The 26,865-nt window shown below is 34.0% G+C and overlaps 1 protein-coding gene across 6 annotated transcripts in view; it reads left to right on the forward strand.

The window, feature by feature from the left end:
• Positions 1–26,865, forward strand: part of ZBTB20 (zinc finger and BTB domain containing 20) — a 709,762-nt gene that overhangs the window by 144,606 nt on the left and 538,291 nt on the right. For 4 of the 6 annotated variants that reach the window (XM_040980441.1, XM_040980439.1, XM_040980440.1 and 1 more), the window contains exon 3: positions 4,206–4,251. The gene's annotated coding sequence lies outside the window, so the exon portion shown is untranslated. The other 2 variants (XM_040980442.1, XM_040980443.1) reach the window with 2 other exon arrangements.

The raw sequence follows: 26,865 nt of genomic DNA on the forward strand, positions 1-26,865 counted from the left end.
CATTGACCTCAGCCTAGTAACCCACTGATGAATTATATTATGTCTTTCTCAAAATAGTTTTAAATTAAAATGCAAAGTTTTTACTTTGGCCACTAGCCTTTCATGCTGGGCCCTAAATTAAAATGCAAAGTCTTTAAAATATTCCTGAGTATGTTTACTCAGGCGTTAGTGAGAATGTGTGATAGTATGAATTTATGTGCAGGTATCTCTTTGGAATCAGTATGCCCTTCCCTAGGCCCAAATGAAGCCTTTGGCAGTGTCCTAAGTAAATTGAAATCAAATTTATTAATAGATTATGAGGCATCTATAGCTAGGTCCAACCAATATAGAAGGAAGTTTCTGTAGAAGCTGAACTCAGTACAGTTGTACCTACTGAGTTTCCACTGTAAAGCATAGTTCTGCCAGCCCAGAAGTAAAAAGGACTTGAAGAAGAAAGACAAATTTACCCCATTATTGTATGCCCATTTTCTGGAGTGTTGCTGTGTAAATGCATCCCACATGATCCAGACACCTCTGGGAAAATCTGAAGACATACCAATTAGCAACTCAGTATCTGTGCTGTCAGATCAGAATAAAAATAAGGAGGTAGAAAAACATCAGCAAATATCTATTTCTATCTTCCAAGCCACCAGAGAAAAACTGACTATATGCCGTTATCACTGATATTTGCAAAGTTGGTCTTATCTCACTGTGAGAATGAAATAATTGGCAGGATCTCTTAAGAGTACACAAAAGTCATTGTACCCACATATATGTTAAGGAACCTACATCTTGTTGACCTGATTCTAGCTGAGGAGCTATGTTCATTTTGTACTTATTTTCCTTTTCTTGAGTGTTCATTTAATGTGGAAAATAATCCTTTGTTTTTCACAAAGGGGCATGAGTAATGTTGTTGCATAAATTGCATATACCATTTAAATATGAAATATATATTTATATTATGTATATCATATATTTATAAGAAGAATCCAAATATTGCAAAAGATGTTATATAAAAGATATAGTTTATGTTAAACATAAATATATTTATAAATTTCATTTGAAATATATTTATTATGTTATAAATTACAATAACAATCATTTATTATAAGCTTTAAATAATTTACTATAAATTATAAATAGCTCATTATATATAACATTTAATGCATTATGTAAAATAAATAATATAATGCATATATGTAGCACTCAGCTGCATTTCAGTAAAAATGAAGGTGCTTAAAAATGCTAATTGGGGTTATTACTGTGGCCATTACTGATATTACATTGCTCCCTAATTCAGCGATACCCTGTGAGTCTTGGTTGAGTTTTTGGACTGTGGGATATGTTGGCTAGGCTGTCTTTATCTGCTCAAAAGAAAGACAGGACAGACATTCTCGGTCATACAAAGGCATCTGTGGTAGTACTCAAGTTCCCTTTTAGCAAATGCTTGCTTTATGGGAGCACTGTCTGCTAATTCCTTTGTTCTGCTAATAACATTAATTTGCATAACCAATCCTATAGAGTAGATCACATTTTACAAACATGGAAAATGTAACTACCTCAGGCTAACAGAGTTGAAGAGTGAAAGCTGGAATATGATTTCAACTTGCATGATGGCAAGAACTAAACAGTCAACACCTCAGAACACTGCTGCTGGGCAGAACTCCTTAACTAAGGGCTACCGATCATTGATCGTGTGACTGTCTTCTCTCAGTGCTTCTCAGGACTTCTCACAGGCTGACACATTGACCTCAGCCTAGTAACCCACATGTGACAGTGGCTTCATACAGGCAAATGCTGATGATAATGGTAACAGGCCACAAGCTACTAAGCTGCTATTGAGATCAGTCTCTGTACTGCATCATCATTGATTATGAAAAAGATGATTTGCCCTATCTCTTTTTCTTCTGGCAGTGTTGTTCTAACATTATCCTAAGACAGGAATTAGAGATAACTATTTTGGTTGCCGATAAATAACTAGTCTGTTAATAATTGTGCTTTCCTTTTATGTGGATTTACACATCCGTAATCGTAGTTTGGATCAATTTTCCTTCAGACTTGCTATCATATAGGAAAAAAGTAAATGGTAAGGTAGTTTACTAGTTCATTTTGTAAATCATACACATTAGAGTGTGACATTTATTCAGTGTTACTTAAATGAAAGCTATTGCCTAATCATGCAATAGACCAGACATATGTTTTCTTACTTTGAAGTCTGCCAGATCATTCACAAATACCTTACACAGTATTCTGCTTACATCTTCAGATGAACTGTGTGTATGTAATCTTTAGCACTTTTTGTTAGCTCAATGAGGGGAAGATGTGTTTGAATTTGTATTTCCTCATAGCACAATGCCAAACACAGCACCTTGCACATAGTAGATGCTCATTGAATGTTTTATCTTACTGAATAAATCAGTCTGTACTAGACTGAACACATTTGCAATTCTAAATTGTTCTTGTCATCATTTCACTCTGCATAATTAAAGTTTTACTAAAATGATTAAAAATGTGTTACTGAATTGCTGGTGTGGACTCTAAAAACAGTGGGTTAAAGATGACACTGGCTATCTCCCTCTGAGGAAGCGGTGAAGATGAGTTGTTCACTGTAGGTATTCATGCTAGATTTTATGTGTGACTGAATTAATTTCTCTTGGTAAAGTTACAATCATACTTTCCATATGGCACTTTGTAACACTTTCCTTTTACCCCCACTGTGCCAACTAATATTTTTCTTATGATAAAAGTAATATTTATCATAATGAATTAACTAGTTGCAAATTAAAGAATAATTATTTTATATTTTCATCAAGATAAAATTCTTAATATTTTAATGTTCTATTTTTATCCACATTTTTTGTTGTGTCCAAGTAACAAGAACTGTAGGTATCTATCAAATATTGTAATACCATCAACTTGCTTTCTGCTAGAAAATTTAAGTATTCTTTTAAGTACTTAGTATGTTATTGTGAAATATTCTTTTGTATGGACATGCTGTGCTTTAGTTATTTTGCTATTGTTAGGCACTGATGTTTGTTAAGATTTTTTAGTATCACAAAGATTATCTTTTTGACATCAGTTTCTGTTTATTGTCAGTTATATGTGATAGATTCTTAGAATTAAAATTGCTGACTAAAAATTTTGAGTTTATATTTTTCCACATATTATTCAGTAGTTTTCCAGAAATCATTTAACAATTCACATTCAAAATATAAGCAGATAGTTCATTGACCCATCATTGGAATTATTATCTCTGACCACTTTTTAGCCATATTATCTTTTTATCTATGTATATAAATTCTTTTTCATGATGCAAGTTCTTTAGGCTCAAGAACTTCCCCTTTCAGCGTCCCTTACCCTCCTTCTCCCACTCTTTTCCCCTATAACAATAATTTAGTTCTTCAATAACAGTCAAAAGCCCATCATTCTAGCAGTATTATCTTTAGTATGTTATTGGCGTGAACTATGTTAAGAAACATACTTTGCTTTCAGAAATAATTATGAAATGTTTATGTGCCGTAATATTTTGAGGCCTGTATTTTATATTACGGTTTCCACTTAAATCTATTTTTTTCACATCTTAATATAAACTGCATACTTTTATTGAAACAAATATAATCCTCTGTCCTGATTCCTCCTTCACTGGCAATTTTAAGATTCTGCATTTTCTCTAATATGCTATTAACTTTCTTTCTTGTGGCAACCAATCTCATTTCTATTTGCTGTTGTATCTTAAAGTTTGTGAGCGTTCCAAGTTTGCTTTAAATTATTTACGAACTTTTGGTGATTCTTTTATAAAAACACCTTTCTTCCTCAAGAATAGTCAAACTGAGTGTAGATTAATCGGAGTAGTTTCATTTTAGAGAGCAGCAGTTATATTTGTATTAGGAAGGTAATAGTCTTGGAAGAATACCAAAAAAAAAATCATTCTTAAGTGTTTGCCTCTTCTTGTGAAAGCATTTGCATTTCAGAGGCCATGGTGAGTCTTTATTCTTTCTGATACTTGTTTTTGATAATATTGCTAAGTGAGTGAGCGTGTGTGTGTGTGTGTGTGTGTGTGTGTGTGTGTTTGCAGATATGAATTTAGGGTGATTGAAAAATCTGATATGGAAAATACAGATATATAATAACTAATTTCTTTATGCACTGCCACCTTTATCTGGGAAATCGTAACAATTCTAACGTGGCAAGTTCATTTTCATCTAAGTATTTGTTTTTTATTTCAGCGCACCTGATAAATAGCCAGTCTGTTTGTGGTCTGTAGTTGCACAGGTATGTAAATGAATAACCTATGTGGTAACTAATAAACTATTATATTTTATTAAAATTGCTTACATATGTCATAATGTGAAAATGTTAATTTTTGAGTACTGTACTTAAATATTGACAGCTTCAAAGGAGAGGACATTTTATACATACATTGCATTTCATTATATTGTAAGAATTAAACATTTTTAAGGTTGATGAGGCAGAATAATTTTAATTACAAAGCATTCATCTGGTGAAGAGATTAGAGTTCTTTGTGGAACTGTACTGTTAAAGCAACTAGTGATGGGGACAGTCTGTTGCGCAACCACTATGTTTTTGACATTGTTTTATTTTCAAACTTATTTTACTGCTTTTGAATGTCTTTTTTGTGGGGGTTGCCTTAGGTAAGGAGTGGTTGCAGATGTACTGTCTGCTGCTCTGTCTCAAGCACCACGCAGATGAAAAAAAAAATGTTTGCACCTGTTTAAAATCTCAACTGTGCAGTCTTGTGGTTCCTGGGCAACAGGCAGGAATTCTCAAAAGCTTGGTTGCACCTGCTCAATTGTTGTTTGCAGCTGTGTCATATGAGTCAGAGCACAGAGAAGCTTGTTAGCAGTTTGCTTCTGCTAATACGTATTTTTATGTACTATGAGTTTGAAAGAGTCTTGTTTGATGAAGATTTTGAATCATTGTACTGGTTTATTTTAAAGCTCACTGGTATTTGCTTGCAAATATTGTCTCCAAATTTTGTTTTGTGTTTCAAATATGTTTGTAATTGTGGTTGAGTGCCCCAGAGAATGCGTGTGTGAACTTCTCTAAAGGATACCTGGGGATATGTGGCTCACCACATAATAATAATTACTGTCCTGCTAGACAGAGTTTGTGTTTGGCTCAATTTTACCATGTTGGCAGCCCCACTATGTGAGGCTGGATGAAGTTATCGATCCATTTAGCTGAACAGATTTGAAAGCATTTGGCTATTAGTGGACACATGGGGCATTTTCAGAAAATGTAAGGGTATATTGTAAGATGATTTTACTGTCTCTGCATGTATCACTGTTACAGTTGGAAGTAAAAAAAGAGGGAGAAGTAAACATTGTACTTCCAAAAGAGGGCTAAAATCCAGATGCAGATTTGAATGTTGCATTATTGTTATTTAATTTAATTAAATAGTAGGTTTTTGGTATTTTCCCTGAGTATTATTATAGAAATGTTGCTTCCATTAGTAAATAGTTTATACATTTACTGAAAATGTGTATATATGTAATATAGATAAGCTATTACACACTGTGTCTTAAGGAAAGGTCTATAATTGCAACACAAAAGAAACAATTCACTATAAAGATATCTAATTGCGGTAGTCCTAAATTGCTGGTATTGAAATGACTTAATGTCACTCTTCAAACAAACAAATAGAAATGCTCAGGAGTTTTCAGCAGTATTTAGTTACATAAATGTTATGTTTCAAAAATCCTGTATCTTCCTTTTATTGGCTCATGTGGAATTTTTTTCAAATAAATGACCATAATATAAATTTAACTCACCTGCTTTTAGAATTAGCTAGATAGATAGGATAGATAGGTAGAGAATTTTTCACAGTCCCTCAGCACTATACGTGTACACAGTGGTTGGTCAATTAACATTGAACACATGTATTATAAATAAACCATTTCTGAAATGGTCTTGAAAATGGATGGATAGTGTCCTAACAATTTATCATACATTTTGGGTAAACATTAAAGAACTTAGCTCAGTTCTTACACTACCTGCTAAGTAAAAGTGAAAATACTGAGAATCCTTGCTTTGAAATGAGTAGTTAATATATAAAAATTGGTACTGTGTCTTTATAAAGAATTAACAGTTGCAATCACAGCATGCTTTGCATTCATTTTTCTGGACTATGGTAATAATCCTTTATCATCAGCATTTTGTAGGCAAGATTGAGGCTTCAACAGTTAAGTTACTGTCAATTTGGAGATGATTTGCAGGATAGAAATAAAAAGTCTGTGTTGTGTAATTGTTTTCTTAGTTTCCTGAGCACTTTCTTAGATTCTCTATTTAACACACATTGATGACTCATGAGCATTAAGTGTGTTTGACTGTTTTTGGGTCAAGTATGATCAAAACTTATTAAAAATCATGTTTTTCTAAGCTAAAGTAGTAGCACTTATATTTATTGTATACACATTTCTAATTATAGTTTTTATTATTCACTAAATTCTAACTGTAAGTAAATGCAGGCAAAGTCAAGTAAAGGTAGAATCAAAGCAGTGAATTAGCAACTACTTTAGCTATGCCCTTCCAAAGTTGTCTCCTGAGGCATGAGCCACTCATTTAATGTAAGGATGGCCTGAGTTGTACAGTAGACCAATTTCTATTGCGTTGTAATGTCTGTGTTTCTCGAACTTTGATCAACTAACTGATGACAACTGTGAGTACATCTAAGCTTGGAATGGTTTTCCTTTCACCATAGTTTAAATCAGTGGGTAAGAGGACAATGTCAAGAACATCATTTTTTCTCCCTGCAACTCGGTGTGGTAAATCAGTCCATATTCCTCTGCTACTCTCAATATTAGAATTTCAGATATGAGTCAGTAATCTATCTTAGTTAGAATAAATAATCACTAAACCAGACAGATATTAACAGCTGTTTCAGGGGCCTTTACCATGAATTTTTGTATGGAATATCAAACAGGGATAAATTGCCAAGCCCAAGGATTCCTGTATGCATTTGTGTGTTTCTCAGTTATTTCAGCATTAAAGAAATAAAAGGGGAAAATATACATTTATTGAAAGAATAATGTGCTTACATGTGATTTATTTCTTTTCCCCATTTCTTCCATTCTTTCCTTATTTCCTTTCTCCTTTTTGTTCTACCTGATAAATTAATGCCTGCTATTTGCTAGACACAGCACTAGGTAGAGGAATAAAGCTAAATGCCTGTCTTTAAACATTGTGCAGGCTATGGGGGCACAAACATATACCAACAGAGATATATTTGACTTTGATGTTTATTATTAGCAAGGGCTCAGAAAAGTTACCTAATCTCTTTTCATTCCTTGTTTCCTCATTTGTAATCCTGGAAAAATCTACCTCATTCTAGCTCATATTTTGTTATTTTAAGAGCTAGATAAACATTACAAATAATCTTAGCCCTTTGGCTAGTACATAGTAGGTGTTCAATGGATCTTAGTTCTGTTACTATTAATTCTGTCACAGCTACTACCACCACCATAACTGAAGAAAAATAATCTACTTGCCCAGGAACAGGATCATGATCTGTGTATTGGAGCTTCGGTGGTTTCAAAGCTTCCATACAAGGTACCACTGATTGCAGTCCTTAAGAAGCTATTGCCCAAATCATTAATCGGTATACTGAATCTAAAATATCTTGAAGTATTCATTTAGTTAATATATACCACTTTCATTTTGTTGAAAATATGCGTAACAAAATTCAGCACTTTAAACATCATTAGATGTCTAGGACAGTGAAGTGGAGTAGCCAGGACTCTAACATGACATCTGTATGGGATGCTGGTGCTTCAGGTAGCAACTTGTAACTCCCAAAAATATAGCATTGGCCCAAACCCTCATCTTCTAAAAGGGAATGCTATATTCATTTCAAAATGTCTTCTTATTCTCTTTCCCCAGTCTGTTAAAATCACTGCTAAACTTCTTGAGCTCTATATTGTTGATAATTCTAACTAATCAAGCAAGTAGATTCATTCAATATTTCTCTTTATGTTTGGTTTATTTGCCTCAGTATAATATTCTCATGTATTCATCTTGTTCTATATATAATATTTTTCTTTGTTCTCAATGCTTAGTAATATTTCTTCTTATGTATGCATACTACATTTTCTGTACCCATTCTTGCTTCAGTAGATACTTGGGTTGCTGCTTGATTTTATGATTATGAATCGTTCAGTCATGAATGTGGTACACAGAAATATCTTTGAGAACTTGCTTTTGATCCTTTTGGGTATATACACAGAATTGGAATTGCTGGATCATTTGCTATTTTTATTTTTTATCTGTTCTTATAATGAGATTACTTTTCTTTAAATGATTGTAATCTTCTTGTGCTTGTGGATAGCATTGATTTCTTCATAAGAAAAATAAGATGAGTCAGGTTTAGCAAGAAAACATCTTCTACTTATTTGTTCATTTGCTTTAAAGGATCCTGTGAATACTAAACAAATAAGAATCTTGGAATTAATTCTGAATCTGTTGCTTAAGTTTGGATTTAATAGATTTGGATTCCAGTTTACCTTCTCTAAAGTCTTCAGTCAACAATTAGTATTTGTGTGACCTAATCAGTGCTCTCTCATATTCACTAATATGATTTAAGTCTGTTTTGTCCACTAAGGGTTCATGAATTAGAAGCTTAGTCTAGTGTTTAGCATTTGTATACATTGTAATGTATGTGTTTATGTTATTTTGTTATCTGTTGAGTACCTCACTTCATCATTGTTAGACTTATGGTTAGAGTAACTTTCCATGTGTGCTACATTTAGTAGGCTGGGACTGTTTAGGAAAAAACTTAGGACAAGTTAATCAAAATTATTTGCATGACTTGATTATTAAGTGTGCCTTGCAATGGAAAGCCTATTGATGGAGACAATGGCCATACACAATTTTGTATTTTTTTTTTTGAGAAGAAAATTAGTAGGGTAAAATGCCCTGATTCTCTCTAATGCAAACTTCCTCAACAGTAGAAAACTGGATTTGTAAATTTATCTATATTATTTCCTTTAATTATAAATAATAGAAACTGGATGATCTCAATTATAGTACATCATTTTCCTCTGCAAACTGTTCATACTTTTACTGCAGCAGTGTTTTTTTTTTTTCTGTACAGCAATCTCAAAATGATTCCCTAAAAGCAAAGGGGAAATACTAGTAAATGCTATATTGCATTGGTCATTATTAGCATACATAAATGGAACTGATTCACCCAATGTCGGATGTACTTTTTTGACTGTGATGAATCAAGGGAATCACTGAGGATTACTGAAGTTTTGATTTAGTTGGATATTAGTTTACCAGAGCTGTTCTACCAGAGCCTAACAAACTTTATGCTTGCATAAGAATTTGTTTTCTCAGTTTTGCTGTCCGGAATTGAGGTTTATCAGAAGAGTTGGTTCCTTCTGAGGGCTGTCTGGGAACGATTTGCCCGAGATGATAATCTTCCTCCTGCTGTTACAGTGACTTTTTCAAAGTTTTTATATGTGTGCCCCAACTTCTCCTTTTTTTCTGAGGACATTAATCATATTGTATTAGGTCTCTCACTGTATCAAACACATTTTAGCTTGGTTACCTCTTTAAGTACTCCATCTCCCTTGTGGCAGAAATTGCAACAGAGCTGGTTAATTCACAGGTTGGAATGCCCACATTTCATTTTACAGTATAGATTTGTGTCCTTTCAAAATAGCTTCAATGTAGCTGTGATCCTGGGAGGTATCAGATGATGGTTCAAGTATTTGAGTCTTTGCCATCCAGAGGGGAGACACCAAAAGTGTTCCAGGTTCCTGGCTCTGGTCTGACCCACAAGTCCTAGTTTGTGCAGGCATTTGAGCTGAGAACCAGAAAATGTAGGTATATCTTTCCCTAATAGTTCTCTCCTGCTCCCAGTTCTCTATGTTCTAACTAGATGAAACATAAATTAATGTAATAAAAGACTCTATATTTCAATGAAATCACACTTTGAGGTGCTGGGGATTAGAGCGCCAATTATTTTATTCAAGTCATAATAATTGGGTTGAAAATAACTAACAGTTATGAAGTGACTTTCATATTCCAGCTGTTTTATAAATATTATTGATAATCCTTCCAACAACTTTTGTAGATAACATGTTATTTTGTCATTGTCAGAAGGGAGTCTAATAGAGGGTAGAAGCAATTGTCCAACATCACACAACTATTAAATGTTAAATGCTGGTGTTTGAACCCAGTATCCCATGGTGCTTTTAGTATTGATAAGTTTTGTGATAATTCAATCAAAAAAATCCCAAAACAACTTCAAACATTGTATTTTTTGTTCTTTTTTGTCATTAGGACTGTGCCAAAGAACATTTACTCACGAAAAACTGGTATGTTATGTGATTACATACATGCCTAATCTCTGACTGCCTACATCGTCACTCCTAAATCTTTAGTTGCCAGTTGTCAGTGTTTTAGCTCTCCTGCAGCTGATGAAGCTTTTGGATGGGGTATACTGAACGTAGACTGCATGGGTTGATTCTGGCCCCCATTTATGTGAGTGGCACTGAGAGCCAGATCATGCTCAGAACCTGCTTCTCAGCACATGCGCTTTACTGCCTCCTTTTCTCTCCCAACTTTTTCTCCTATTTTCTTACACAATCCCTGCCACTAGTTGAAATGACTGAAATGGGATAAGTGCAAAGAACAAGATGGGGAACAAGAGGCCTCTTTGAAAAGTTCACGGAAAATCCATATTATAAAAACTTAGGTATGGATTTCAGAAATGTTTTGCACCAAAATAGGTTTATCTTTTAAAATCATTTCCCACAAAGTCTGCGAAGCACCTTCATTGTTCTGCTTATGTAACAGCCATTGCTCTTAGAGGAAAGTGCTAGAAACTGGCTGTGGCTTTTTGGTAAGTCATTCACACTAAAGAGCAAGAAGCACTGTGTGCTTTATATACGTTTCTCATCTTACTAACAGAAACAGTTTGTTTCTCACTTTGAAGTGCTAAAGCAGAACTTCTTCATGACCCAATTTCACTAATAATTCTCTTAAGCAACCCTGTACTCATTTATAAAGTTTTTTTCCACCCACTGTCTGTCTAGACTGGTTTAAAATTTTTATATATGTACTTTTAAAAATTGATTAGCTGGAGAGCTGCCCATTCTTCTGTGCTGTATAATAGGGATTTAAAAACTGCACACTGAATTCTGTGTAGTGTAATTAAAACTGACCCACATTTGGACCTGAGTACACCGGGACTTAGCCAAACTTGCCATGAGCTGAGTTCTGGTGGCAGATGGGAACTAATGAGGACACACTCCACTCCAGAATTTCCCAGCTGCTTGGCCCCTTTTTGTACAAACAAGGTTTGGAGCGAAGTTGGATCCCAAGAGCATGTTCTGCAAATGTGCTGAACCCAGTGATTTGGGAAATGTTCTCACAAAATCGGGACATTGAAAGGTATCCCTAAGACCTCAATTACAGTCAGGTTTAAAACATAAAAATTCAACGGATCTTTTGTGCTTTCTCCAGCCAATTTTCAGTTTCAAAGTGGGAAAAAAAAAATCGCTTCTCTAACCCTTCTCTCATTGTCTTTTCTCCTGTTCCTGACAGTGGCGTGAGAACTTATATCAAAATCTAGAGTAGCAGGTATTTAGCTCAAGGGCATTGTACATCAGAATAGACTGTTCTCATTGCAACCTATGGATCTCTTCAACTGGTTTGATGTCCTGGGACTATTCAGGCAGATGTAATTGAATCAGTTTGAAGCAGCTGTAGCTGGCATGTGGGCTCTCAGATTGCTAGCACCTGCTTGGTTTTTTTTTTTTTTGGTTTTTTTTTTTTTTTTTTGTAACTCACTAGAGTGAGAGAAGTGCCAAAACCAGCATTGGTCTTGGAGTAGATAAAACACTTCAGATATTATATCACATTTGCCTTCCAATCTAACCACATCATCACTGGTACCTGGATAAAAAAAAAAACCCTGTTCATAATGAGACCTGAGGTATACTTTTCCTTCTCATTCTTCTCAGTATTCAGATCCTGATGGTACTGACCATGCTACCCCCAAATATAAGAGAATATAATAGTGATCAGGTGGTTTGGGGGCTCTCATCATTAGACAGCTGAGTAGCCTGTGGTTTGCAGAATCATCTAAATGAAAGTACCAAATTCATTTGCTGTTCCAGCACAGTCTTATTGGCACAGAGAATGAGCAGTTAATGTATAACAAACTGTGACCTGTTATGGAATATGATAAATATACTTTCTTAGCAAGGGGGATTTAAAATGGAGCTGTTTCTGTAATGTAAGCTCTAAACTGATTGATGTTGATTTCTTCAACACTTGCTATATGCGAGAAGATACAGAAAACTACACAATATAGTAAGTATGCAAAACATGTTTTTAAATATACAGATTTGGAATTGCTTTCACAATATTTATATCCATTTAAGAAACATGTGTTTACCTTATCTTTATTCCATTTTATTTGACATGCATCTAATCCTTAAGTGTTGCCAGTTTCCTAATGTTTAATTTGAATCTAGATTGAATTTGTAGATTATTAAAACAGTCAATTAATAAAATGTATTAATAAAATATATAGTTTGTGTTACTAAGTTTCTCTATAATTTGTAACATTTTGAGAGCAGCTAAGAAATAAATGGAGTTTGAAAATAGTAATTGTAAGGATGAATTCTGAAAAACATTGTTTATCAGCAGCAGATGCCTGTTTTGTAAGAAATGGATAGATGGAAAGTTCTGTTATTGGGCATATACTATTATAGAATACTTGAATAGACAACACTTAGATTTTTTTTAAATCACAAAATAAGATACTGTTTGTGTCAAATGTATTTTTTAAGTCGGGATTTGGTCACAAATGAATGCCGTAAAAGTCAAGTCAAAACTAAACAAAGAATCAGGCACTTTGTCAGATGAATGCTCTAGATCCAGTGTTCCCCCTTCTTCCCTTCAAAGATAGCACAGCTCCATTATGTCTCTCAGCCACTGTCCTCCAGAGAACAACATGCTGGACAATTACAAATTGATGGAAGCAGCAGGTCAAATGAAAATACTTCCCATCGCTGAAAACAAAAGTCACTAAGTGTTAAAGATGTTTAACGAATGCAGTAATCTCTAGGAAAAGGCTGGACCTGAGCTGTTTTCAAAAAAGCATGAATCTTAGCATTCGGATAACTAGAAAGGGTAAGAAGAGCAGTGTCCAGCTGATGAGTAGTGTCAACAAATGAGTTCAGAATGGTGTGGTATGGTGAGAGGTGATAGATAGATCTCAGCTGTAAATAAATAGTCTTGTAATTATTACTTTAATATTTTTCTCTTCTGTTAGATGCTAAGATCTATAAAGTGCTTTATTATTATTTCTCGAAAAATACTTCTTGAAATAGCACTTCATGGATTCCTCCTGTCTGGAGTTAAATTTCTTTTACATTTCCATTGTTCTTATTCTTTGCCTTGTTATACACAGTTTACCTCAGAGTTTGGAGAGCATTTTTTTCACTTACAAGTTTTTATGTGAATAATTTAGGGGATTCAAAGAATCTTATTTCTTCTGTGAGTTTATACAATAAGAAAAAAATTTGAAAAGATTTTTTTATTTGTTTAAATACTGTGGATCTCTCAGCATTGCTTTGGTGTGATTCCTGTTTTAACCACAATAATTTTTTTTAATGAGAATCAATATTTTAAAGTGGAAAAAGAACACCATTTAGATAGGGATTTAGATCTTTCGGCTCTCACTTGTTGAATGTGAAAGAGTGGGATATTAGGCTCAGTTTCCTCATCTGAAGGCTAGAGATGACAATATACCAAAGCACCTGGAATTAAATGGGTTTTTTCTATCCTTTGTAATCAACATACTTCTATTCTGAGCCAAACTAATAAAATCTTATCTACTATACCTTCTTCTTTCTCCATCCATTCTATTATTTGCTTTAGATGTGCCGATTTTACACTTTGAATAGAACATTTAACTTACATAGAAAGAGGCCGGAGATCAAGAATCACTCTATAATCTAGTCATTGCTAATATTTACTGTTGAGACATTTATTGCTTAGTAACAATTCTCTCATTTTTGATATGAATTATTAATATTAATTTGTGTATTTTAAACAGCTTTTATACCAATCTAAAACATTGCCTTATTTATTTATTTATTCACTTATCACTTAATACAAAATTTTCTATTGACCTAACCTCATTCACTTTCTACCTAATTAAACATGAATATGCTAATTATTTACATCACATCTTATTAAGCTGTTAGGAGTGTTAGGAGACCAATATTTCAGAAAAAGAAGGCCTCAAATATAGATTAATTCATTTCGGGGTTGTAGAATCCATTTCTTAATAGTTTTATAATGTTTTGTGACTTGATAAGACCTAACTAAAGTTTATTAGCTACAGAAACAGTTAATACATTTTATTTAATAGTAGTAATTAAAAGATACCTCCTGGTTAAAAAAAAAAAGAAAAAAACAGTTAACATTCTCAGTTTCCTAGAATTCCTTTATTTTTTCTTGCTTGGAATAGCTAGTGTTTAATAATGAATATCTATTTACATGTATCATCCTTATGATTTTGAGAGCATATAAGGGGATTTGGAATTGAAAATCTAATTTTCTAAATATGTTGATTTCTGCATATTTAGGGTGAGATGTATCTCCAGGTATTTATTCTTATGAAATGTGTTTTTTTTTTTTCAAAAATTTTGAAGTTTTCATACCACTAACTATTCTTATTTTTGTGTTAATAATACCAAAACATGATTGCTTGCTTAGTACTCACCATTTTTATTCAAAGTCAGAGATACAGAGAGAGAAGAAATACACAGAGATCTTTCATCAGTTGGTTCACTCCACAGATGGCCACCACTGTCAGTGCTGGGCCAGGCAAAACCAGGAACCAAGAGCTTCATCTGGGTCTCCCACATAGATACTAAGGGTCCAATCACTTAGATAAAGTTTCATTGCTTTTCCCAGGCAGTTATCAAGGAGCTAGATGGGAAGTTGGAACATTAACCAACACCCATGTGGGATGTTGGCAGGGCAGGCAGCAGCTTACCAGCTATGCCATGATGCTTGCTTCTAAGCTATGACTTTTAAAGATCATGAAGTTAAAATTAGACTTCTGAAGTTTGAGATTGTAGTAAATATAACTGGATGGCATTAAAGCTGCTTTGTACTGAGATAAGTAATTGAACTGAGAACTAGTTTAAAATGTTTTTATGATTTCTCGAAACTTATGAAGCGTGTGTGATAGCTGAGTTCAGTGTTACTTAAGAAATAGTTAATTTGGCATATCATGAAACCGTTCAAACACACATTCTTTAATCATGTAGGTCTAATGCTCAAGCTAGCAATGTATACTTATTATTGTCTTTGCCAGTGTCAGGCTAGTATATACTCGTGGCCGAAGGGAAATTGATTTTTCCTCTGTACATTTACTACTTGATATAATGAATTTTTATCTACCAAAATAGGTATATTTAGTTTCTGCAGTTTTTCAACATAATTTTTTCATGTGACAACTGTTTTGAATTGTGTCCAGAGCAATAATATGAAGCATATCTTTGCTATTGATTAGAAAAATCAGAAAATATATTAATTACTCACTTCAGTATACCACTCGGGAGTTTGTAAAATACAAATCTGTTAATTTTCTTTATTAAGAAATGTTATGTGAAATGTAACACATTACAATGCCTTATCTTTTTTGAAAGGGTGGTATTAGAAGAGGTACTACTGCTTTCAGAAAACATCTTTATGCTTAAATTTATCTCTTGCTTAAATTCAAACAAAAGTAACTCCCAAGTAGAGAGCAAGAGCTTCTTTTTACATGGACTTACTGTTACTTGCATCCATCATTAGAATTTTTCAAGAAGCATTCTCATAGCTTTATCTTTGATCCTAGAGTGCCTAGCAACTTTGAGTACAGAAATCATCATTATATTGATAAATCTAACTTTTTTTGTTTCTGGTCCTGGAGATTATAAGGACAGTGCCCTAGTAAACTGGCACTGCTATTATAAATTGCCACAAACTAAATGATTTTAGAGCAATTGGTTGCCTCATTTTTCTTCAGTCTAGAAGTCCAAAATCAAGGTGCAAAAGAACCACACTCACTTTGAGGACTCTGGGTGAAAATCTTCCTTTGCCTCTTCCAGAATCTAATGAACTCAGGCCTTCCTTGGCTTTGCTTCAAGCAATTCAAACCCTGCTACCATATTCCTGCCTCTTTGTGTCCTCTCCTCATCTTATAAGGGTGTTTATCATTGGATTTAAAGCTCATCTGAAGTCTAGATTCATTTCATTTCATAATACTGAATTATTTACATCTACAAAGACATTATTTTCCAATGTTATACTCTGAGGTCCTGGTAGGCATGAAAAATTAGGTACACTATTCAATGCTTAAGCTGCCACAGGGAATAGCATTATTTTCTATGTTAAATATCTATTAAAGGCTTATTTACATTCTGATTAGTCATTTCTCCCCTGTACAGTAGATAGGTTTATTCTTTTTCACATTTGTAGAATATCTGTTGCCTTATTACTTTGTTGAATTACTTAAAGTTCTTTTCATGGTAGACAACAACTACTGATCTCCACATACTGTAATCTAGGTACTCAACTGAATTTATTGACACCAGGGAAGGAAAGTTACCATGCTTGCTTGTTGTAACTATGAAATAATCCAATCTCCATAGACTAGGTCTTTATGAGAGACTTATAAATACAGAAACAGACACACAGCTTTTAAGGAGCTCTAAGACGATTTTTTACTAGCTTTGTATAGCTACTAAATGGCTAAGAGATTTTAAACTCAGCTTTGCCCAATTCAAACACATGCATTTTTCTACTCCTCCCAAATTTATTCTAAAGCTATGACAAATATGTTTGTATCCTGAAAGTAGGCATAGATTACTATTACGGTAAAGTTGGTAGAAAGAACAGGGAGTGGGCCCGGCGCGGTGGCGCAAGTGGTTGAGTCCTCGCCTTGCACGCCCGGGATCCCATATGGGCGCCGGTTCTAGTCCCGGCGGCCCCGCTTCCCTTCCGGCTCCCTGCCTGTGGCCTGGGAAAGCAGTTGAGGACGGCCCAAGGGCTTTGGGACCCTGCACCCGCGTGGGAGACCCGGAAGAGGCTCCTGGCTTCGGATTGGCATAGTATCGGCCCGTTGCGGCTCACTTGGGGAGTGAATCATCGGATGGAGGATCTTCCTCTCTGTCTCTCCTCTCTGTATATCCGCCTTTCCAATAAAAAAAAAAATAATAATAAAAATAAATCTTTAAAAAAAAGTAAAAAAAAAAAAAAAAAAAAAAAGAAAGAACAGGGAGTAACAGAATCATTCCTAAAAGAATTAAAGTATAATTGGAAGCATTTGTTGACCCTTTCTACCTCATGATTGTGGAATATTACAAGTGTGTTTTTTTAACTCAATACAGCAATAATTTGAATTTTAAAATAGATAATTAGGAGAGTGATTATTTGAATTATTATGGGTCTTGTCTATTGGAATATTCCTTGAAGTTGCAGATCTTATACTACAGTTCATTCATATAAAATCATCATTATATGTTCATAAGTCAGGGAATTTTAGAATAAACATTCAGTTTCTCTGCCTGACAAAAAGATAAAATGGAAAGTAAATGAAATTAATCTCTAAAATAGTAATAACGATAAATATTAAAATGTGATTTTGATAATAGATAACTGTGAGTCACACCTAAATGATGTTAATTGAGTGAATCTGTTTTAGTTTGTCTTATTCCTAATGTTGTAAGAACCAAATTAAAAAAATATGACTTTGCTGGATTGTAAGCTACTTACTGGTGTGGGTCACGTTCCTACCACAGGTGAACTATTACAATTCAGATGTTGTCCAAAACATCAGATACAGTGCTCTGAATTAGGAAATCATAATTCTTATGGGAGTAGTGTCATTGAGTATTTGTGTATGTGCAGCACTACAAAAACTAATGTGCGTAAGTAAGACATGTTTAGAAGGGGATAGATGCTATCATAAAGTGCAACAGGAAAAAAATAAGATAGAGAATGCTAGGATCCTGGGTAGGGTTTCTGAGGAAATAATACTTGAACTCCCAAGACTTGAATATGTAATGGAGACAGTGAAATATCTAGAGTATTACAGATTTGATCTCTGGATTCTTACAGGTTGCTCACCGTTCTGCCCCCTGTGTGTAAATTAGATTAGCTCTGGGAAGGGGACCTATCTTCTCTATTGATTATGTATGATGTGCAGTTATCTGCTTTGGAAGCATCAAGCAGTTGACTCTTGTTTATCTTGATAATCAGTATACCAATAATAATCATATAGAAATGGGTTCAATATATTTGACCCTATTTTCCTAAAAGCTTACAATCTTGTTATCTGTGAAAGCAGAAATAAATTTGGCTGCTAGAGAAGCAATTGAACTCATTGCTACTTTTAGTTCTTGCTAGCAATTCTGTTGTCCTATCTGGTATTAGTGATTGCTAGAGAAGTCACTGGGATTTTCGAACCCTCATTTCACCCTTAGTTTTCAAGGGATAAAAACTAGAGGATTTCAAAAAGTTCATGGAAAATAGAATCAAAGGATAAGTTAACTTTGATGAAAAAATTAGCTTTTTTTTTATATACACATTTTCCTTAAACTCTTTGAACACTCTTTATATTATCGTGTTTCTTCTTTCCACATTCCAGATTGAAAATGAAAACGGATTGAAAATGAAAACAGAAAGCCAAACCAAGTATTCTTAGTCTTAATTCTTTAAAGTGTTAGTTTCATATTAGCATAGGGTTAGCATAGAACTCTGTAGAAATATATAGTTTTCTTTTCGAGTTGTTCAAAAAATGCCTGTTCTTCATATCTTCACTTTTATCCTGAAACACAAATTTCTTCAAATGCTTAGTTAAGAATTGAAGTGTTTATCCATAAGCAGACAAGAATGCGTGGTCGAAAATTGTTGAAATTGATGGGATTTTATTTAGTTTCCCTGAATGTAATGTGACAAATTAACATTGCACTTACATTGTTATTTTCCCATTGCTTTATGCTAAACCAGATGACTGTGCTATCGTGAGGTACACTGTTATTGTCTGAAAAAAGTGCACAAGGGAGAAAACAGCCACTGTTAGTATTGGAAAAGGAATCAAATAGTGGTAGTAGAGATGATTAAGATTATATATATGTAATTTATATAATATATATGTGTGTGTATGTATTTCAAATGCATAAAACAAGCATACAGGCAGACAAGCAAATAGGCTGAAAGAGCTCATACTAGCTGGTTTTCTTCTTGGTGACCACAATAGTTTCAGCTGTGCCACAGCCAAAGCAGAAGCTAAGTACTCAATCCAATTCTCCCATATGACTTGCAGGAACCATCCATGTAAGCCATCACCTACTTGCTGTTTCCAAGAAACTGCATTTCAGAGAAGGTTTTAATTGGAAGATAAATCTGGGAATCAAACCTTGGCACTTCAATATGGGATTTGAGCAAACTGTCAACTTAACCTCTGGGGCAAACATCTACCCCATTAATATTTATGATTTCAGAGAGGATTTCAAATTTTCTTCATTAGAAAAATTAAGAATTACTCAACATATTTTTCAGTAAGCTTTATTCATATCCCAATTATAAGCCACACTATAGTCTGTCAATTTTACCACTTACTCTTAGGGAAGAAATTCCCATAGCTATGTTCTTATCAAATTAACTGGAACCAGAAATGGAGAAAAGACTACTTGCTTTCTCAGAAATTTCATGATGCATAGATTCTACTGTGTGACTTTGGTGATCATATAATTTGGCATCCAAATAATAGCTAAGAGATTTTGCTTTTCATAAAATCTATCTGATTAACAAGAATATTGATCCTCCATGGAGAAAGGTCAATATACTGAAGCTTCAGATATCACAAATTAAAAATATTCTCTGAACTATCTTATTTGATTGGCTAATATGCATTATCATGTCATAGAATATAACATTTTTAAGATTGTGTCATTATATATTTCAATTATAAACAAATTTTTACATTTTATTATACTCATATTATGTAAAGGATCATATATCACAGCTAGCTTCAAGAAGTTGGCTTACACCGTGGCCTTAACCCGGCAGTGAAGTATGTAAGTAAAATTTCTCTAATCAGTTTTGTTTCACATATTTCAACACCTTTACAAATCTAAACTGCTGAGATCCAGAAGCACTGCTTGTGAAAGATACATTATTTAAAATAATATTGCATTTATTCATTTTGCCAAAATTTTCTGCATAAACCTTGTATGCTTTTGAAAGACATGGCTATAGTCATCAAAGGAAGCACTATTAAATTAGGATATGTAATAACTATTGAAGGTCAGAATTTGTGTATGAGTCTCAAGCGTATTTTCCATCATCCATCATGTATTATTAACCTAAAACATATTTATTGTTACAACTTTTATTTACATGTTGCCTTTTTAGCTAATCCAATTAATTTTAATTAATTCATGTAAATGGAACAAGTTTTGTGTATTTTATAATACAATTTTATGAACATAGTGATACTTTATACTCTCATCCCTTTCTTATTCTCATCCTTCTTCCTCCCTTTTTAATTTTTTCTTTTAATTTTGTAAATGACATTCTTTCAGTATACTTTGTAATCATGTTAACCCTTCACTAAATAAAGAACTCAAGAAGTAGAAAGTAAAAAAATCATTGTTTCTCAAGAACATGGATAAAGGTCATAAATAATAATCAAATCTCAAAATATCTGTTTCACTCATAAGCATTAAACACTGTTTTGTACTTTGTAATAATTCAATTATTTTTATAGATGAGGATATCAAATCCTAGTGAATTTTCATGGTTTATTGTAGTCTAGACAAATATATAGAGAGGTACTGAACAACATGGTACACTTTATTTCTTCGCTGAAGAATGTTGTTATAAGTTTTCATCTAAAAGGAAAAAAGAGGGACAAAGAGGGAACAGAGAGAGAGAAGCAGAGAAAGAGTCATCCAGAGCTGGGCCAGGCCAGAGTCAGCAGCAAGACTCCATATGGGTCACCCAAGTTGGAGCTATGTTCCACTTTCATAGGTTTCCTTTCAGGCGCATTAGCAGGAAACTAAACAGAAATTGTAGGGAGCAGCTGGGACTCAAACCAGGCACTCTGGTTTGGGATGTGCTTGACATGCATGTCAGAGAATGCTGCCCTCTATTTTTGTTTTCAAAATGTGTTCATATGGTTAGAAAAAAAGTTTTATTTCACCGCTTCATAAAGATATAAAGTGGAGAATATGCCTTATCAACTTAGTGTACTATTCACCAGACTTGAACAGCTTGAAGTGTATTCACAAAGTGAAATTTAGCTGTATACCTTTATTCTATAAATGGAAACAGAATCACATTGTACAAGTCTTTTTGGATCTTTTTAAAATTAATTTATATTCTCGATAGTTAATATATCCTTGAGGTTCTGTAACATTTATATTACGTTATACAATATACTTTACTCTTTTTAAACACAATATTTTCATTTTATGGATATACAAAAATGTACTTCTCACTGTCTAGTTTATATACATCTGATTATTTCAGATTCTTTACTGTTCAAAATGAAGCAAAAGTGAAACAAACAGCTCTAATTATATCTTTGTATTTAATTTCATATAAGCATGGTATAATTGCCTCGGTATGTTTGTATAATTAAAAATCTTTATAGCTATTAAAAATGTGCCTTCATAGACATTGATCTGATAATGAGGGCATTTCAAAATTTCATAGAAAATGAAATTAAAACAAAATTTTGAAATCCATGTATTGAAAGGCTCTTACAAGATTTATGGGAAGTGCTTATTATGAAAACACAGTGGGAGGAGAGTGCAAGATGATGGGATAGGGTGAGGACACATCAAAATGGATGGAGAAGTATTAACAGAGAGAAGCAAGAAAATAGTAAAGCTTGGGAAATCACAATTCCAGATGTCAAGACACATTACAGGACACTGGTCATCAAAACAATCTGGCACTGGTACAGAAACCGAGAAGATCAATGGAGCAGAATAAAAACCCCAGAAGTGAGCCTATAACCTATACAGCCAAGTAATCTTCATCAAGAAAACTGAAAATAATCCAGGGTAATGGGTTGCTCTGTTCATTAAATGCTGTTGGGAGAGTGGGATAGCAGCCTATAAAAGTAACAAGTAAGACTCTCACATTTCACCTATAAATCAGCTATAAATGGATCTAGGACCTGAATCTGTACCGAAAATCCAACTAACTAGTAAAGGAAAGCATAGGAAGCACTCTCAAAGACACAGGAATGGGAAAAATCATCAAAAGCAGAGTCAAAGCCAAAATAAGCAAATGGGACTACATCAAACTAATAAGCTTTACAGCAAAGGAAACCACATTGAAGTGAAGAAAACAACTAACAGAATTGGAGAAAATCTTTCCACACTACACAGCAGATAGGGGACTGATGTCCAGGAATTACAAAGAACTTAAGAAACTCAACAATAGCAAACCAAACAAGCCTGTTAAGACTTGGGCAAAGGAAATGAGTAGACGTTTTTTGAAAGAACAAATGTAAATGGTTAATTTAAATATATATAAGTGTTCAGATCTCTAACTATTAGGGAAATATAAATGAAAACCAGGTTGAGTTTCCACCTAACTCCAGAGATTGGCCTACATTAGGGAATTTACTGACAATACCTTCTGGCATAAATGTGGATTAAAATGTACTGTATATCACCGTTGGGGTTGGGATTGTACCCTAGTGTAGTTGCTGTCGAAGTCAGTGTGGAGAGTGCTCAGACAACTGAAAATTTATCTTCACTGTGATTCAGCTATCTTAATCCTAGGAATGTATCTAAAATGAAGTGAAATCTGCATTTGGGAAAGTGACCTGCAAACTCATATTTATCACAGCACAATTTACGATAATGAAGACATGGGAACAACCCAGTTGCCCATTGAAAGAAGAATGGATGAAGAAACTGTGATACCTGTACTCAGTGCAATTCTATGTAGGCATTGTAAAGAATGGAATTCTACCATTTGCAACAAAATGGTCCCAACTGCAGTCCTCTATGGTCAGTGAAATAAGTCAGTCCCAACAAGACAAATCTCATTTATTCTTTATGATATAAGACAAAATTTGTACAAAATACAAAACAAATAAATACATAGGCAAGCATATATCTACATATATTCTCATAGATGAACTGCATAATGGAGACCAGCATATTGGGAAGTAAAAATGTTGTTGCACTATGCATAGTTACTCCCAAAGGAAAGGAGAACTCCCAATTAAACTGCTAACTATACCTTGACAGTAGGATACTATGTTTCCTACTTTTGCCTGTACCTACAATGCATAATACAAAAAGAATGTTGCACTTCTGAGTGTTGCTGAAGTTCTGTACTATTGAAATAATATGGGGCCATGTTAGGTGGTGAAGTGTTAGGCAATGAAAAGGAAGGGAGGAGGTGAGTTGGAGGGGAGAATCCTTATACCTACCAAACCTTTTCTTGGAAAATAATAACAATAACTAATACAAAAAAATAAAAAATAAAACACTTACGCTGGGAGTAGACATTTAGTCTAGCAGTTAAGGTTTACCTGTGTTCTCCTCTTGAGTATTTGGGATTGAATTCCCAATCAGTTTCTTGATTTTAGTTTCTTGTTAAATCATATCCAGCAGGTAGAACTTAAGGTTCAAGTGATTAGATTTCTGCACCTGTCAAAGGAAACCTGGCCAACATTCTAAGCTGTTGACTAGAGTTGTCTTTCTGTTTCTCAATTAAATAATATATTTTTAAAAATCTCTTATATAAAAATGAGCCTATTTTTATTTCCACTTTTTGCAAGTGTTTTGAAGTACCCTCGTGTGCTACTAACAACAACATATGAGAATCCATGTTTTTCCATAGCTTCACTAAATCTGGGTTTGTTGTTATTGCCAAATAACTTTTTTTCTTTTTCAATCTTTTATTTATTATTATTATCATTTTATGATGCAGTTCCATAGGCTCCTGGGATTTCCCTTAACTGAGTTCCACTATATTGTTACTAAAGTATAGTTCTTCATACACAGTCGTATGTCCATCATTGCGGGCATGGACAATGGCAGAGAGTCCAGCATCCTATTGTCAAGATACAGTAAACAGTTTCATTGGAAGTCCATCTTTGGAAGTAGAGATACGTTCTACATTGTATCCTCACGTCTGAATATGTTAGTCTCCATTTTACACTTACTGTACATCCTCTTAAATGAAAAGTTACAATACAAAATCAACAATAGGAAGAAAAATAGAAATTTACAATGCCATGAAGTTAAATAACATGTTACTAGATATGACAGTCTCCATTACACAGCTACTATACATCCCCTTAAATGAAAAGCCACAAAACAGAATCAACATCAGGAAGAAAAAGAAATTAACAACACCGTGAAGTTAAAGAACATGCTACTGAATGACAAATGTGTCCCTGAAAAAATGAAAAAGAAAATCAAGAACCTTCTTGAAGAAAACAATGTTACTGTATGATCAACGAGTCATTCAATAGTCAGAAGAAACTGTTTTGAAGAGATGAAACTAACAAAAACAAAAACATCAGAATCCATAAGATATAATTTCTGCTGATTTTTGTGGGTGAAATTTGTCTCTTCTAGACAACAAATAGATGGGTTTTGTTTTTTTAATCCAGTCTAGCAACCTATGATGTTTGGTTGAGTTTAAGCCATTTACATTCAGGGTTAATATGTATGGGTGGTAATATGGTCCTATCATTTTAGGAATGGGTTGTTCATTGATTTAGTCTTCTGTTGTCATTTTACTGGGATGTTCTTTACATTTGCCGTTGGTTTTGGCGGGTGCTATTCCTCTTTGTCAAGAGAACATCTTTGTAGGGCAGATTAGGAAGAGGCAAATTGTTTTAACTTTTCTTGACTGTGGAAGAATTTTATTTCATTTTCAAAGACAAAGGAAACATTTACCACATACATTATCCTGGGCTAACAATTTTTTTCTTTAACAATCTGGAAATTGTCACTCCTTTGTCTTCTGACTTGTAGAGTTTCCTGTTAAGAAATTGTTAAAAGTGGCCGTTTACTTATTTGAATTGGCTTTTAAATACTATTCCATTAACTTTTAAAGTTGGTTATTAATTTGTATGTATAGCTTATTAGTTTGTATAATCTTTATAGGGTAAAAATTCTTTGTTTGTTAATGATATTTCTCTTTTATCATAATTACATTTATCAATCATTTATGGCCCAGAAAAAGTCATATAATTAAGTACTCATATTTTCTTCTACCACAATTGAGATTTAGACTCTTAGTATTTGTATTTTTGATTGAACTAAAATTTAGTTTTGTATACTGTATATTTTACAAGTTACTTAACATGTTTATAATGAACATAAAATAGTTTTATATTATCACTTGAAATTAGAAAGTCACTTTTTTTTAAAAAGATTTGTTTATTTTTATTACAAAGTTAGATATACAGAGAGGAGGAGAGACAGAGAGGAAGATCTTCCGTCCGATGATTCACTCCCCAAGTGAGAGCAACAGCTGATGCTATGCCGATCCAAAGCCAGGAGTCAGACCCTTCTGGGTCTCCCATGCAGGTGCAGGCTCCCAAGGCTTTGGGCCGTCCTCGACTGCTTTCCTGGGCCACAAGCAGGAAGCTCGATGGGAAGTGGAGCTGCCGGGATTAGAACCGGCACCCATATGGGATCCCAGGTGCGTTCAAGGAGAGGACTTAAGCCACTAGGCCACGCTGCTGGGCCCAGAAAGTCACTTTTAAAAAAAAATTTTTTTAAGGGGAGGGCAGATTTGTAGAGAGCAGAAACAGAAATATTTTCCACCCTCTGGTTCACTCCCCAAAGGGTTAGAGCTGAAACCAGAAACGAGGATTCTTTTCTGGCTTCCCCACATGGTACAAAGTCCCAAGGCTTTGGCCTGTCCTCTATTGGTTTCCCAGGCCTTAAGCAGAGAGTGGATTGGCAGTGCCGGGTCAGGAACCAGTACACATATGGGATGTTGGGGCTGCAAGTTGGAAGATTAGCCAGTTGAGCTATTATGCCTGCCACTAAAAAGCCACTCATTTGTTCTTTAATCCTATGAACTCTTTAGAAATACAAAGATCAGTCTTAAACCATGGGGGGAAAAAAAACGTATTACACTGAGAACTGGTATGTCACATTTGACATATTTTACTTTATCAATCACTGATGTCTGTTGTTTGTGACTTAGGAAAATCCCAAGAAACTTTCTTACTTGTAAGAATAAATTATTATATTTTGATAGTCGAAGCAATGATTAAATCATTGAGAGCATCATAGAATAAATCAAACCCCTAGTGAGATACTTTTAAAAGGAAATTCAGTTCGTATGGTAATGTTAATTTTACTTAGTAGAAGCACTTACTTATCAGTAAGCCCCTACAACTACACAAATGAAATCAATGTGTGAAAGTTGTAATTTAAGCAGGATGCAATAGCCATGTGATAAAATAAATTTATTTTTACCTGGAAAAGTTCATTTCAAGCATCCATCATTATTAAGAGGTAATTATTTCATACAGTTTTTGTTAGCTTGAAAAGCAGCTTTTAGAAAAAGAATTTCTAAGGGTTCAGATGGCTGACATCTTTGTAAGGTTGGTAAATAGGTAAAAGATGCATTCAGTTAGAAAGGTTGCATATTTAACAGTTAAAGGATATTATCCACTTCAGAATCTATTAGTCACCACAGTTGACAAGTAAGGACAGGTTAAATGTGAAATCTAAGTGAGGGAGGGGGATCAAGAAATGATATATATTTTTTTACCTTTTGTTCTACTTCAAGGATGATATTTATTTTTATAATCTAAAAGTAATACAGCATCAATATAAGACT

Source organism: Ochotona curzoniae, unplaced genomic scaffold, assembly GCF_017591425.1.
Source record: "Ochotona curzoniae isolate NIBS_2020 unplaced genomic scaffold, NIBS_Ocur_1.0 contig_3498, whole genome shotgun sequence".
NCBI lineage: Eukaryota > Metazoa > Chordata > Mammalia > Lagomorpha > Ochotonidae > Ochotona > Ochotona curzoniae.